At 44.5% G+C, this 16027-nt stretch overlaps 1 long non-coding RNA gene across 1 annotated transcript; it reads left to right on the forward strand.

The window, feature by feature from the left end:
• Nucleotides 1–5759: 5759 nt before the first annotated feature.
• On the forward strand, nt 5760–8644 carry LOC135383150 (uncharacterized). The gene is made up of 3 exons (XR_010419696.1): nt 5760–5837; nt 6321–6429; nt 8544–8644. It is a non-coding gene; the product is annotated as an uncharacterized LOC135383150 (long non-coding RNA).
• Nucleotides 8645–16027: the final 7383 nt, after the last annotated feature.

The following is a 16027-nucleotide window of genomic DNA, read 5'->3' on the forward strand; positions in this document are numbered from 1 at the left end:
AAACTCTATCACGCTCAAGCAGGGCGGACGCCTTCTCACGGAACCCTCTGTTGTAGCTGAAAAGTTCGCCGGATTTTTCTCTTCAGTTTTCACACCAGTCACAACAACGAACAGATGCTTTGCATCATCTGTTTCTGCTCCAAATCTCAGCCTTGCTCACTTTCAAATAGAAGAATCTGATGTTAAACGTGTCATCTCGGAGCTGAAATCGAGCACCACAGCCGGCTTTGACCGCATTCCCAATTTCATTGTAAAAGGACGTGAGCCAGTGCTTAACCCTATACTTGCGGCTCTGTTTAACAAGTCGTTAAACACATCTACTTTCCCTTCATGCTGGAAAAAAGCCATTGTTGTTCCCATCCATAAAGGTGGTGCGCCAGCTGAGGTGTGCAATTACAGGCCCATATCCTTGCTATCTTGTTTTTCTAAGATATTTGAGAAGGTGGTGTTCCGACATCTGTCTTTTTACTTTCATTCGTTTCTGTCTGATTCACAACATGGTTTCACTACTGGCAGGTCTGTGGAAACTAATCTTGTGACTTATATTAACTATCTTAGCTTGCACATTGAAAACCATAAGCAGGTTGATTCTGTGTATTTTGATCTGCCTAAGGCCTTTGACACTATTAATCATGAATTGTTGATCACAAAGTTGTCACTATATGGTATCTCACTTTCACTCTGCAAATGGTTTTCTTCCTATCTCTGCGGCCGGTACAACATTGATCGGTACAAAGATGCATATTCTCATCCTTACTACATGACATCTGGTGTGCCCCAGGGATCTACCCTTGGGCCATTACTGTTTAACATGTTTGTTAACGATTTGCCAACCTGTGTACTTAACTGCCACGTCCTGCAATATGCTGATGACATTAAGTTATTTCGAGTCATTGATAAGATTCACGACTGTACCGCTCTGCAAGATGACATTTCACGGATCCATCGTTGGTGCTCAAACAATTTGCTTAACCTGAACATTTCTAGGACAGCCGTCATCTCTTTCACTCGAAAGCAGCACCCATGTCATTATACTTACTCCCTCGACTCTGTTCATATTAGACGTGAATCGTCCATTAAAGACTTGGGTCTTCATCTTGACAGCTCTTTAACTTTTCACACGCATGTAACTCAGCTGTGCAACTCTGCGATGCGTAAACTCGGCATCATCTCGCGGATCACCAAAAACTTTCAGGATCCATCTTGTTTCCTTCACCTATTCTTCTCCACCGTAGTCCCTCTTCTTGAATTTGCATCGGTGGCCTGGAACTGCCTCAGTATCACTCAGTCCGCTGACATAGAAAACGTTCAGCGACGCTTCATCTTTGTTTTTCATCTTCGTCATCTTGGCTGCAGCACTTACTATAACTACGATCATATACTGAACAAACTCTCCATCCCCACGCTATCTCATCGCAGAACGATTCGTGACTGTCATTTCTTGTATAAGCTCATACATTCTGTCATCGCCTGCCCCGAACTACTATCGTGCATCAACTTTCGAGTGCCCTCACGTTCTCTGAGGTCTCATCTTCTTTTCTATCCTCACTCTTTTGCAAAGCTTCATCCAATCAATCGTTTACAAGTAATGTTTAACTCCGCCTTACAACACCATGACATCGACATTTTCGCTCCTTCTCGTGATTTTCTTACTAGTATTAGTGCCATTGTTTCTATTTAACTTCGTTTGTTTCACCGTTAACCTTGTTGGCTTTTTGTATATTTTACTGTCTTTGTTCACATGTATAACCTTGTGTGGTGCACCAATTAGTAGACCCTAGTGGTTGTTTTTGGGTACCATAAAAAAATAAAGTTATTATTATTATTATTAATCCCCATAATGTGGACATTACGTCAAAAAATTTTAAGTCCCTAGGTGCTTTCGTTTTTAAATAAAAAATCCAAATGTTCAGCTTTTTGGCAAAAATGCCAAGTAGAGACTACAAAAGAGCAAACTGCCGAGCGGTCTAGATCTTCAAGCGTGGTATCAAAGTGTAGGTCAATGCCTCTAGTTTGCAGGAATAAAATCTCTCGAGAGTGTTTTTCCGTGTTAGGAACATGCAACTTTTTGAAGTAGAGCGCTGTAGGAGCAACGCTGTACATGAGGTTTCCGGGTTCTGGTCGCACCTTTCCCTCACAACTCTTGGCTCTTGCACGTTTCGGATGTCAGTACGTGCGTGTGAATAAAAGAAAAGCGAAGGGACAGATGTCGCCCTTGAACGTGCTGAACACAGACTTCGTGGCATCGTACAAGGTATGGCGACGCCAAGGTCAGTCATGCGGACACTCAAATTTGAGGTGCTGTGCAGTTCGCTTTTTCACTTCACGACGGAAGGTGCATGGATGAGTAGCCGCAGCGAAGATCTGGAAGATAGAATGCTGATATTGCGCAAACATGTTCGTATGGACCACAGAAGTGCTGGCCTTTCTACAGCTCCCCCCCCCCCCCATCACGAGTATTCAGTTTCCAAGCCTTACCGAGGTACAGCAGTCTCGGTCTACTCGCAGCGGAGCAACCGTCAACGGCATACCTGGGTACCACTACTACTGCCTCTATAGCAGTAAGTACCCATTTGCTATATCGTCCAGGAACTGCGCGGATCGTTTTGCAAATCGCAAAAAGAGAGTTCGGGGCACAAAGAGCATTTCCGTCAGCTTGGCCCAAGGGACGACGTAAATTGGCCGGACACCTGGAGACAATCTCTGCCCGACTTGTTACAAGTCACGCATGAATGTGCGGCACCTTCCCAGTACAAGGACCGCAAGAACTTCGCAAAACGCTGCAACCATGAAGAGGACCTCCTGCTGCAACCAGGAAGAGCTGCCGCTTGCAACTTATTCGCCACCTCTTGGGAGAACGGACCTTGCGATGGGATAGGCCGAACGGCAAAAAGACTCGCCGCGAAAGCCAGCTTGCAAAGACCGCATGAAAATGAGATCCTGTGTTCACGGGATCTTTTCCATGGGCTAAAGAACATCTGCATAACATACATCCAATATGGGTGGCAAACAAAAAGATTTTTTTGCTTCTAAACAAACAACCACACAAAGGTTTGCGAAGAAGAAGTGATACACGGAGAACGGGGGGGAACGGGGGGAAAAGGAAAAAAACGGGGGAAGGTCAGCCAAACGAGACATCGGCTTGCGGAGAGCGGCGTCGGAGAACGGTTTCGGCAGGCTGTCGCCACAATGCGCAGACAAACCCCCCCCCCCTACGTGTAACGTCACGGTCTCGTTATTATTATTAGTACAACTACCACAATGTCCAACCGTTGACGCAGACACTCCTGCACCCCTCGTTAACATCGACGTCAAACAAATGCGATCTTTTTTTCGCGTTTTATGGTAGTGTGTCAGTTAAGTTGTTGTTCACTTTCAAATGCAAACTTGTAGTGAAACTTTCCACGGAAACGCAAGATACAAACACCGCTTTGTCAGCAGGCACAATATCGAGACATGCGACACCCTGGTTGTAGTGGGTGTTGTGTTGAACTCTTAAGCTCCTTGTTTTACATATCTTTGGGGAAGTCTCTTGCCCATTGTTATTTTCTTTATGCATTTGTTATTAAACTGTATATGTCACACGGCAGTTAAGAGTTGTGACGAAAAGGAGCGCACGGACCCCGGAACCCTCACGTGCGGCATGGCTCCTACACCGCCCTACTTAAAAAAAATTGTGTTAAAAAAAAACAAAAAAGAAAAGACACCCTCGAGATATTTTATTCCTGCAAACTAGAGGCATTGATCTACACTTTCATACCACGCTTGAGGTTCTAGACCGCCCGGCAGTTCGCTTTCTTGTATAGTCTCTACTTTTGCATTTTTGCGAAAAAAACTGAAATTTCGGATTTTTTATTTTAAAAATGGGGACACCTAGGGACTGGAAATTTTTTTTATGTAATGTCCACATTATGGGGATTAACCAAAATAAAAAGCACTTCGTTATGTGATACATAAAGTGTCATAAAAAATAATCGATATTGCAGGTTTTGTGCAACTTTCGCAGTCGTTCTTCTCTGTTCTTTTAAGTTAAAAATCGCTAGTAACATGCTAACAAGAAGACGTACCTTCCTCCCAGTGCACCCCGTTAAAATTTTCGCGATCCGTTCAAGCGTTGGCACGCAAGAGCCGCGCAAATGGAGCGAGGTTTTGTGTATTGCGCGGAAGTTTGGAGCCACATAGCGGAGAAGCGATTAGCTTTGGGACCGAAATATTTTGCTTATACGCGTGAAGTGGAACGCCACAAAAAAAAAAAAAAATAAAAGAATCGTAGAAATCAAGGTGGTCGAGCCGTGATGACGTTTAATATTGCACCCATTTTCCCCTGGGTCGAAGAAATCATGTAGCATTTGATAATCATTAATACTTGGTAAGCATATGTAGAACTGAGTGCTTTCATCAGAATCTGCAAAGGAATCCGCTTCAAATTTGTTTGTACAGTGGCTATGCTCTTTTTCGAGTAGAGCGAGTTCCACTTCAACGTTGCTCTTCAGTTGTTTTTCTTTGTTTACTTATTATTTACACCAAAGGAATTCCTGAATCAATGCCTTTATCTCTAGGTTTTGTTCTTAGTTCTGTACGATGAAATTGTGTGGCATCGCTCAGAGATTTCAAATATCAGCAGCGACGGAAGCGAATAGTGAGGCAGCCTTCACAATGCCGTATCGCAGTAGTCGTCTAGGGACACGAAGGGTGGCGCTTTCGCTTTGCACACCCCCTTTTGAAGGTTAACTTTGTCTTTGTACATCTCCCTAAGCCTTCCCTCAATACCTCCGAATACCTTCTCATAATCTTGAAAACCACTTTGCCAGTTCAACACAGGTACTCCAACACATGTAGACAATACCCCAGACGCAGTCTGTGATAAGAAATTCTTTGTGTAGTCCCTGTCTTCAAATCCACAGACATGGTGGTGAACAAAGAATCGTTGCAGTAGCGTCAACTTCCTCGTAGGGTAAAGGAATACTTGTCGAACAGGCAAAATATTGTTATTACGGACACTACCAAGAGTGCAGGAGTGCAGCCATTCACTGTATTTGGCAAATGGCAGATCATCTTTGAAAGCTCCCTTTGTGAACAAGCGGTGATGTAACCATTGTGGAAGTGGAATGCTGCAGTCTTGGTCCTGGCCAATGCCGCTAAGTGAATGTAGTGATTTCATTAGAATACAAAATATACGCAATTCGCTCAGATTAGGGGCCACTCTCCTTGCATGTAAACTCAACTGTATACTGACCCCATAGACTTCGAAGGTTTCCTTTGAGGAATGAGAAGTCTCGAATTTCCCCACATGCTCGTTAATTGATTACTCGCTCGTATGGGTCGCTATTATTACTTCGCTACTGCGAACATTCAAAGTGCTCCGTGTACGAACTATATTCGCGAGTATCTTTATGCGCCCGCTAGAGTGAGACGTGTAACACGTGTTCTGTGCGCATACGCAGGTACAAAGAGCTTGAGCTACGAATTCTCATACACGCGAAAGGACTTTCATCCCTGGCACAAATGTTTCTATAGTGCTATTGACACACAGGTGATTCGGTTATACGTGCCAGGCACGGCTTGACAAAAATAAATTACGACCATCGTGAATCTATTATATTGAAAGTGAGATATAGGCAGCGCATGCGTGTTTTCATTTTCCACAATCAATAATGAACCGAGCATACTTCATAATGGAGACATTAATGAACGCCCGATGTATGAATTCGGTAAGTGATATAAATATGTTGTAATACGTTAGCTGTTGGAATACGGTAGTTGAAAGGACATCGAGAAACAGCCATGACTTTGCTGCTAACCCTCGCTATTTTCGTCGTCCTTGCGACAGTTACAAGGTAACAGTACTTGCTTCTCGGAATCTCGTGTTGTACCTTAGCACAATCCTCATTGCAGAAAGTGTCTTTACCGGCAGAGGTGGTGCTGGCACATACACGTTTCGCTACTGCTGTATTCGTTCGCGTTGGAATTCACATGCAGGAGATTTTCTGTTTTGTTTTTATTTTTTTTAATTCGCGGTGTACCTTTTACGTACTGCTTTTTATGCCACCCCTTTCAAGGCTCTGTTTGCTCCGAAAAATTGACCGTCGATTAATATTTATTTATTCGCTCCGAAAACTATAATCCGCAATTACGTTTTCTGTCTACGACTACCGTAGATAAGCCAAAAAGCCCGAAAGGCATATTTGAGATACGTAATCTTTTGTTTAAAGAAATCCTATTTGAGCCTATATGTCGACGTAGTACGGAACCAAAAAAACGTACTCTTTCAGCGCACATTCCATTCACACCTCGTCTTGACACCACTGTATCTTTTGCAGTCAGCAGGAGCTGCAGGGCGTAGATCCCGATCATAGCAGAACTCAAGGGCGAAGCCTTCATCAAACGCTCTTTGGAAGAGGTCGATGGGGTGCACAATGCGGTGGTCCGGTTAGTATTACACGAGCAAATAAACTGTTGTGAACCGGTGTGACGACACAGCTGCTGCCACTGCCAGTACATGCAGCTAAGTTAAGACACCTAGGCAGCTTGTAGAAGCGTATAGCTGCGAGACGATTTTCGAAAGTCGCAAAGCGCTTCCTTCATCGCAATTAAAATATGGATGACTCAAATGAATACGAAAGTGATTCTGTTACAGCCTGATCATGAACGCTCTGAGCCAACGCAACCTAGACACAGAAACCAGCTTAATGCTTCTTCTCGCTTCTTCGCACGTAAACATATAAAGTCTACCAATTGCAGCCGCCAGCAGAGATATCACCAAATCGCCGAAGACGATTTTGAAAGAGAGGCTTTCTGCGGATACCAGTGGCTGCCCATGCGGCTGATGGTGGCTCGTCTCCATAGATACGGGCGCCGAAAGCACGATCGTGATTGGTGGAGTCTTAATTGTTGCGTCTCGTCGCTCAAGCGATCAGGCATTGTCTCTAGGTGGTGTTTCGAAGTGAGTTTTGACAGCCGCGGTGTTAGTTGTACTACGTTGCGGGAATCCCCGCATACAACACGCGATGCTGAAGCGCGCCCTGGGTGTGGCATTTTGAAACTTCCGTAGGTACACGGTCTAAGACGAGCCTTCTAAAAGTGTCGCACAAGGAAATTGACTCGGGGCAAACGAGCCTCCTAACAGGTTAACCATCACGTCTATTGCGGACCACTGATTCTTATGTTGCGGGTTCGAACCCGACCGACGACAGCCAGCAAATTGGTGGCCGGATATAAGTTGTTTATAGACATGCCGTCTCCCGTGAAAAACGCTAAATGCAGTGTGCCGTCTATTCAGATTTCAGCGCACGATAGAAGTGGTGTACTTTAAAAGCGATAAAACCCCCGTGCCGGGGAACAAGTCAAAAGACGACACAACACACTGTGCCTTTGTGTTGTGTCGTCTTTTGACTTGTTCCCCGGCACGGGGGATTTATCGCTTTTAAAGTATGCTACACCGAACAGCCCAATTTTTAGCCATTTTAGAAGTGGTGACAGCGAGGAATCCGGAATTATAAATTTAATGTGATGCCCGCTTGGAGATGTCTTCGGAAAGGAAAACCTAAAAAAAGTGTAACAAAATGAGTTCGTGTTTTTTTATAAAACATCGAAAACATTGAATTCCAAACCATCTGCCAGTTTCCCGTTGAAATGGCCCTTGCTCGATTCGCCTCTTCCGGTGACGTAATTGGCATTCCCAGCAAGATTCGCAATCACTCAACTGACAGCGTCGCCAGGCTGGTTGCAAACCGATACCGCCGAATGTATGAACGTAATGTTTCTAGCGGCTGTTCAGCAGCAGACTTCGAACCCCGCACCTTGTTTCGTACAGTCTGCCTTCAGAACGGATTCCAGTGACGTGAGTCCGCACACTGGTGCCTGAATTCAGCCGGGAGCGCGCAGCCGGCTGTAAAATAAGATTAATTTCATTTTCTAATGTTTCTGACTGTTTCCAAACGAAATATTCGGTTACATATATTTCAGGCACCCACTATTCTGATCGCACCTTCAGTTCATCTGCGTTTTTGTCCGGAAGCCACCTTTAAAAAACACCTCCATATGGGCAAAAGTAGTCCGAGTGGGGCGACTGTGGCATCGCTCATGATCATAGTTGTCCGGCGACGCAAACTCACGAATCATCAGCTTTTATTAACGAGGGCGTCACGATCTTCATGCTTACGCTAGGCGCATGACATCAATCATCAAAAATGTAATCACTGTTTAACTCTTCGTTATCACTAAAAATAATGTCACAAACGTATCTTCTCTGCTTACGTGATTACAAGCGCGCGTTTTAAGGACAGGTATTCTGCGGTTTGCGTTCTGTGTGCGCGTGTCTCGCGCTTGTAAAATGCAAAGAAAAGCGTTGGGTGTCGCGACGTGTGATGTGTTTTGGAAATCAGTTCTTTGTGAATCGATGTATCGGATACACATCCAGGGATCCCATTACATTTCATTCACAATTTTCCCGATTCACTGGATCCACTTGAGATTTTTCAATATGGCGCCGCCTACGCCCAGAAACTCATGCTGGACTACCTGGCATTTGTTGTTTGTTTCAGTGCCAAGGATTGCCCTCGGCTTGCCCTCCTGGTTGTGTATGCTCAGACCTTCGGGATTGCATTAAAACGTTGTGATTAAAGCATTCTGTCGCAGACTCCAATTTCAGTGTTTGTATGTCTTATGAAGCGCCGAATGCACTTGTTTATTCCGTGTTAGCGCCGCGAAGCAACTGTGGCTATGAGCGGTGTACAGATGTGGACAGATGGAGAGGGGACAACAGGAAGGCGTAGGGGACGGGGGGGGTAGTATGCGTCCGGGGCCGACTTCAGGGGGAACTGTGCCGACATTCGTCTGAAAAGTTTTCGGAAAACCCATGAAAAACCTGAGACAGCACAGCCGGTGGTAGGATTCGAACCCACTACCTCCCCGTCATCGGACGGCCTTGGCTACCACCAACGAGCGGGACGCCTTAACCCGCTCAGCCATGCCGCTGGTCCGAATGCACTCAATAATGTAGAACATAATAACAGCATCCAAGCTAGCTGGCACAATTGCGACGACGGTAACACATCCTTGAGTCTGAGGAGTTCAGAAGAAGAGAGAAATGGACGAAGAACAGGACGAGACGGAAAGTTCGCCTGCTGATATCCGCTCGTATTCTGCCTCGTCTCGTCCTACTCCTCGCTGTTTCCCCGTCAATTTTGTCCTTCTTCTGAACTCCTCTGCCTCTTTAATGTGGTATTGGCAGGCCTAAAATCGATAATTCCTCGTAAAGTACCATTCTCTCTGTATGCCGATGACGTTGCACAGTTGCCGATTTCATAGGCAACTGTGCTAAAAATTTATCTTAAAGTGTATGAGGAAAGCCCGGCAACACAACGAGCAGTTGTGCTAGTTGTTTACTTCATTATGAAAGCCCGGCCTCAGACAGCACAGCTTCTGCCGAGATTCGAACCCGGGTCACCTCCCAGTCTCGGCATGCCATGCCAGCATAAAAGGGCACCTTATATTCTAACACATAGTGACCCCTAGCACCAGGAGGGCCGCAGGTTTAGCAGCGTTCACAGAGTGGCCCGGACTTGACCCCGTTTAGGATTGCTGGTTCTGCTGAAGCTATCTTCCAAAATTTGGTCGGTTTTGTTAGGAGGACATCTGCTCCTGAGCACTGAAGTTATGAAAGTCCTCTCTCTCTCTCTCTCTCTCTTTTATCCGTATGATGTACTTTGTGAACTCGGCTGCTCTGTGGTGGCGTCCATGATAACAAAGTATAGGTCACTGATCAGCATCGAGCGAACACTAAGAGCTGTTGCGATGAGAGTGCGCCCTTGTTTTGAAAGACGCTCACTTCAGCCAGTAGGAAGAGTCTCCTCTGCTGGAACTGTTTTTGCTTTCCCCTTCGGTACGTGGGCCAAAGGGGAAAACAAAAACAGGGTTTGTGCACAATTTCACTTCTCTCCCCCTTTCCCGGCTTTTCGCGATGCAACAAGCTTTCTATTGAAGAATATGAAGATTAATACTCAAAAATGATGCTGAAATGCTATTTCACAGTTGATATATAATCAGAATGAATCAGCTGGACAAGAAAGCATACCATGCTTTCTAGTCCAGTTGATTCATTCTGATTATACATCAACTGTGAAACAGAAAGCTTGTTGCATCGCGAAGAGCCGGGAAATGGGGAGAGCAGTGACATAGGCACCTCTTAGGGGTGCTAACTTGAACCCATTGAAGAACCCTTTAAAAGGCACACGTTTGAACCTTTTTAAAGTGTTATTAAACCTTTTAGTGGTTCACGACTGAACCCATAAAGGGTTCGTGTTTTACCTTGTAGCCATGTGCAGCCTGGAACCCACAGAATGTGCTCCCTGCGGACAAACTCAAAGAACCCTGAAATGGTTACACAGAGAACGATCTCGGATTTGACTCCGTGATGGTTAAGTCATACTCAACGAGTTCAAAATATATATTTGCTGTTCCCGAATATTTATTGTAGTGATGATTAGGAGCTGACAATACAAATGCAGCGGCAATAACGAACAAGGAGTAAATTCAATGTACACGTTTGTCGGGAAACCCACAGAAATTCTACAGTTGTGTCACACTGGCACATGAAAAGAAGCATGATCGATAACTCTCACATATCAAACGATTTGAATGTTTCAAAGTAATGAAGTTACTAGTGTGGAAAAAGAAACAAGAGAGCACTTAACCGCCAACGAGCCTGGGGAAGGATCTTTTTATTAGAGGGAAAAAAAAGAAACTAAAACTTTATTTCTGGCTTTGGAGAATGGGGAGGTTCATCGCCACAGGCGGTACTCTACCCCACGTGGTGAATAAAATAACGACCCCTTCACAATATAACGATCGAAGTTCGATGGTGCCCAGAAATGTCAGAAGAGCTTTGAGCGCAGAGCGTTGCTGGGCTGGATTAGGCCAGGGACCAAGCAATTTCGATAGGGAGAAGAAGCGAGAGTCCAGTTGACGAGGAGACTCGGAGAGTGTGGTTCGGGAAGGTTAGTAGTGGGGGCAATGAAGAAGAATGTGCTCCAGATCCTCAAGAACACCACAGTGGCAGCAGGTGGGTGAGTCAACTTGTCTCAAGCGGTAACGCTACTGAGCTGTAAAGGCCACATCGGGGCGCATTCGGTGGATTAATGCAGCATCTTGACGAAAATGCAAAAAGAAGCTGTGCAAAAAAGAAATAAAAGGGGAGAAGTCAGCAAAACGGAATGTGGGCTTGCATTGCGGAAGTAAATACTCAGCGAATAAATGAAAAAATAAATACATAAGGATGAAACAGATGAACAGTTGAGGTAATGTGTGTGATGGTGGGGATGTACATTCATGAATGATATGATACAGGACTTGAGGTCATAAGCTGTATCACATGTATGGAAAACTGACTGCAAACACAACACAATGTACAAACACAATAAGGGCATAACACCAATGTAGGTGAAACAAGATGCTAGCATTTTGCAGTGTACAAACAATAACGACAAAATCATGACTTAACACATATATTAGTGTACAAGATGCACGCATATATGTCAAAGTACTGCGTGTAGCATACCAGTCTTATCCCCTAATCACAAAGAACAGCGGCCAAAAGTAAATTAAATTGTACTGACAAAGATAACAGCAATGCACTCATGGAAACACAAATAAACTGAAGTCAATGCTGAATATGTTGTGGCATAAATGTCCTATGATAGAAGCACACTGCAATGCAAGAAGTTCGTATGGGTTTGGATATGGACTGCATCAAAAACATGATATATTGTATGATTATGATAAAATGTTATGTATGATGTAATACACATTTCACAAATTGTGCAAAATTCTGTTGTCATGCAACGTTTGTACCCTGGACTATGATTCTTTTTTAACAATGACAAAAACTACTAAAAGATGCAGGAACACTTACTTTTTTCAATCCTCTTATGTACAGTGAAAGGACGGTTCAGTAGCAAGTGAGCTGGTAACAAGTATCCATGATAGCGAAACCCCAAGACGAGAGACAAGAAAGGACATACACAAACAACATATCAAACACAGCTGAAGGGTTTATTCAAGCACAACATACTCAAACCACATAGACAGAAAGCGAAACACAACTGGAAAGTGACCAGCCTCCTAAAGGCAGGCTGGGAGGGTCCTGAGGGATTTGTGACACAGGTTCTGGCCAATCAAATCTGCATAGCAGATTGCTCTTGAATGCAGTTTTTGTTGCACTGGCCAGCCAAAGTGATGTTTGAATGACCAGCTATAAGACAGCATTAATTGAAAGTAAAAAAAAATAATGATAATTGTTCGAAAATTGTGATACATTTGGATGTGTGCAAGTGTAGCTGTCCGTTGTGGAATGATACTGTATTAATGACCAAAGAGGGTAACCGACAGAAGAGGATTCTTAAGGAAATGCTCTCCATACTGGGTTGTGGAAACTGTGTCAGAAATCCCTCAGTCACTTTTTTTCTGGTCTTGAGGAAGCTCTGTTGTGACTCACTTTCTGATTCTGTGGGTTGCGTATATTCTGTGGTAATAAACCCTTCAGCTGTGTTTGAGACACTGTGTGTGTATGTGCCTCGTCTCAGGGTTTCGCTATCATGGACTCTTATTTTCGTTTGGTTAGATGTGTTGCATGAACAAAAATTCCAAGCTCGTGTTGCAGTTGGTCCATATCTGATTTTTCACAGCTGATTACTACATAGCCACAAAAATAATGTATCATAATTTTAGAGGCAAATTTCACATACGTTGCTCAAGCGAGAAAGCTCTGACCCTCTAGTTATCGCACTATATATGCACAGTCTCGTCGTCTCACACGTTTCCATGGCATATTATTGTATACTTGAAATCTGTGCACAAAGATGTGGTACTTGCTAGGCTTTAAAGGAGTATGGAAAGCCTGTGATACATATTCGCCCAAAAAGTTCGAGCGTAGCGCGCAATCCTGGAGCGCGAGGGAGCTTTGAATCTCGCGGCAGAAATGACCCCTCACTCGGTTGCCAGCCGCTGACGTCATATGGCCGCGCCGTCTTTTTCTTTCTTTTTTGCTATTTCTCCTGCGTCGCGGCGTCGGCAAGCCGACTGTGCAGGAAGCGTTGTTGTTCATCGGACGTCGTGGAAAGAACACATGATGAGCTGAACACTCTTTAGGCGACACATCTGCTCTTCTTGACGAAACGTTTTATTGAGTTTGAGCCTAAGCTCCGCCAGCTTCAATTTCGCCACACGGATGTACCGGAGGCTGGTAAGTGATGCTGCTAGGTGTCAACGAACATTCGGATTGAAATATAGTGCTTCTTCTTGGTTACAAATGCATAGTCATGAAGATGCGGAGCAGTGACCAGTGTTTTCACTTGAAGAGGTCGTCGACCATCATGACTTCTCCGTGTTGTGGTCAACACCATGGGCTCTGAACCGCATGGACACTGGCATCTCTGAGGCGAAAGAGCGAACCGATGAATGCGTAGCTGTGTAACATTGCGCTTATGTTATCTTACTGATACCAGGTAGCCTGAACCTACGACTGATACCACGTCCCCAGAAGCGCAACAACATGGATACCAAAATAAAGTCAGTAGAATTCATATCTGCTAGCGATCTGTGGGAAACCCCCAAACACATGACCAAATAAACATTTTCTTTTTTGGCACATAAGCATAAAACAGTGGCGCATGGAATAAATCTCGAACTGACAGGAACGTATTTAGTCGTATCATATATATGCTGCACACACAGGCACAATACTCTTCACTAATTTACGACACCTCAGCACAATCGGAACAGAAACCACAACCGCGTACGATCCACCTCAACCCGGGCCGTCACGGTAACACAGAGGCCTAGCCACATCTTATACACTGCCCACAGTCTTGTTTTATGCAAAACGTACGAGACAAATCATGTAAGAACGCAAGTAAATGTCAAACGCAAATAAATAGCAACAGCGTCTCCGTTGGTAAGTCGCCACGATTCAGATGATTCTGGCGGGGAGCGGACGCTCCCGGCAGCCAATGAAGTGGTCGGCCGCCTGACGTCACCACACGCCAGACTCGGCTTGGTGAAAACTGTCGCCGCGGAGCGCATTCTTGCAAACTAATTTTCTCAGGAAATTCGCGCTTTTCGAATGAAATATTTTGCGTGACAGTTTATGAATGTGGTATGTTCATATCAAGCGGTGAAAAAATATATGTTCCAAATGATTTCCATGCTCCTTTAAGCTCAGAAATGTAAACTCGAAATGCTGAAATGTGTGCTTACAAGGACACTTTACATGAAACAAAAAAAAAAAAAAAAACAGCAATGAACTTCATGAAGTCGTCACTGATTCTTCTTTGTCTCGAAGAAAAGCTTCACTATTGATATGGACGGAGCAGGCACTGTCGTTGACCTTTTGCCACTTCCCATGATTTACGACCACCGTGGCTATTGGGCTCTGATAAAAAGTCGTGCAGAAACAAGCAACGATGTGTACTATTAGTACTAAGCAGCAGAGTAAGTAACGTTAAGCGCAAAGATTTATTTGCGGTATGATTATGTACACAACACACAATATGTACTGGATTTAAAAGCGCACGTTATATTTTGTCATTAAAAACTATAAAGGAGCACGTACCCGTCGTTCACATCAGTTTTGTGCCCAGTCGTTACGATCTTACATCAACACCTGAACGCATAGCACTGCTCTAAGTAAATAAGGTTGTGTTACATAACCTTTTAACAACCATAAACAATCTCTGAGGTACAAAGAGGCAGGGTACAAGCAGTAACAAATGTACGCATGTGCCTTCGTTGTGATTACCGATCTCCTTCTATATCAGTACATGCGCTACGGCACACGATACCACATGAGAAATCGACGCGATAAGTACACGACTTCGGTCGTTACATCTTAAGAACCTGCACACTATTCACTATCCACACCACACAACCACACTCAAGCCCTGGCATCAAATTGCAATTCACTTCAAGCAAGCGGATATCAAAATGGGATTCCTTCAAACATGGCGGCGGTGGTTTCCGCATTACATTTCACTGGTCACTGTCACACTTTGCTCTGATTCCACGATTTCATATTTCCAGGTCATATTACTCATGTGCAACACCCTGCAAATAATAAGAACGCGTCCGTTGTAACAGCGAGTCTGGGTATTCACAGCCGTAACTCAGCTGAGCAGCAAGCAAGAACACGAACGGCGTCCAGCTTTTCCTACGCGGATGCGCCTGTCGACACTGCCACATCCGGGATTTTTCTTACTCGAAGAGTTTCGGTTTGCATTTCGCCTCGTGTATGAAGGCTAAAATCGAAACGTTGCTTGTCGTCAGATTACATAGACGTCTAGCTCCAATGAATACTCACCTCTGATCAGCACCTCAGTAGCATTGAAACCGAAGAGCCGCCATGTTGCATCGCTACTTGTGGAACCCTCTAACATGCAGGTGCGCCCTTTTCGCTCTGGTTCGTTTGAGAACCTGCTTGACTGGCATGATAGCACCCCTTTTAGGTTACAATTACTATCGAAGCTGCTCAGGCACCTTATTTTGCCGTGGAAAAGTTGCACCGTAGTCTTCGAGGAGGAAAAAGGTTTCAAGATCTTCGCTCGGAACCTTTTTTTCTGAGAGTGTGCGAGTGTAAAAATCTGGAATAAAACTACTATGCTGTAAAATGCATATCTATGACTCGCTATAAGCGGTCTGGAAGTGTTCCCAATTGCAAGTGGTTCTGCACAGGGGCGGATTTAAGGGTCTGTCATGGGGGGGGGGGGGCGGTCTTAAGGAAATTTCGTGCTTTGCGGCACAGCATCGTCCAGGAGATAGGGGTTTTACATAGGGAAAACGACCCCCCCCCCCTTAAATCCGCCACTGGTTCTGCAGGTGGAAGTACTTGCGAATGGGTCCCAAGGTGGCACAATATGCAAGTGATTTTTAAAGTAAAACAATTTTAAGTGGTTTCTCAAAGGGGTATTTGTTTCAGAAACAACTTGCAAGTGGGTAGTTTCATTTTAAATCGAACAACGTGTGAAAGTCGTACTTT

The sequence above is a fragment of the Ornithodoros turicata genome, chromosome 2 (assembly GCF_037126465.1).
Source record: "Ornithodoros turicata isolate Travis chromosome 2, ASM3712646v1, whole genome shotgun sequence".
Taxonomy (NCBI): domain Eukaryota; kingdom Metazoa; phylum Arthropoda; class Arachnida; order Ixodida; family Argasidae; genus Ornithodoros; species Ornithodoros turicata.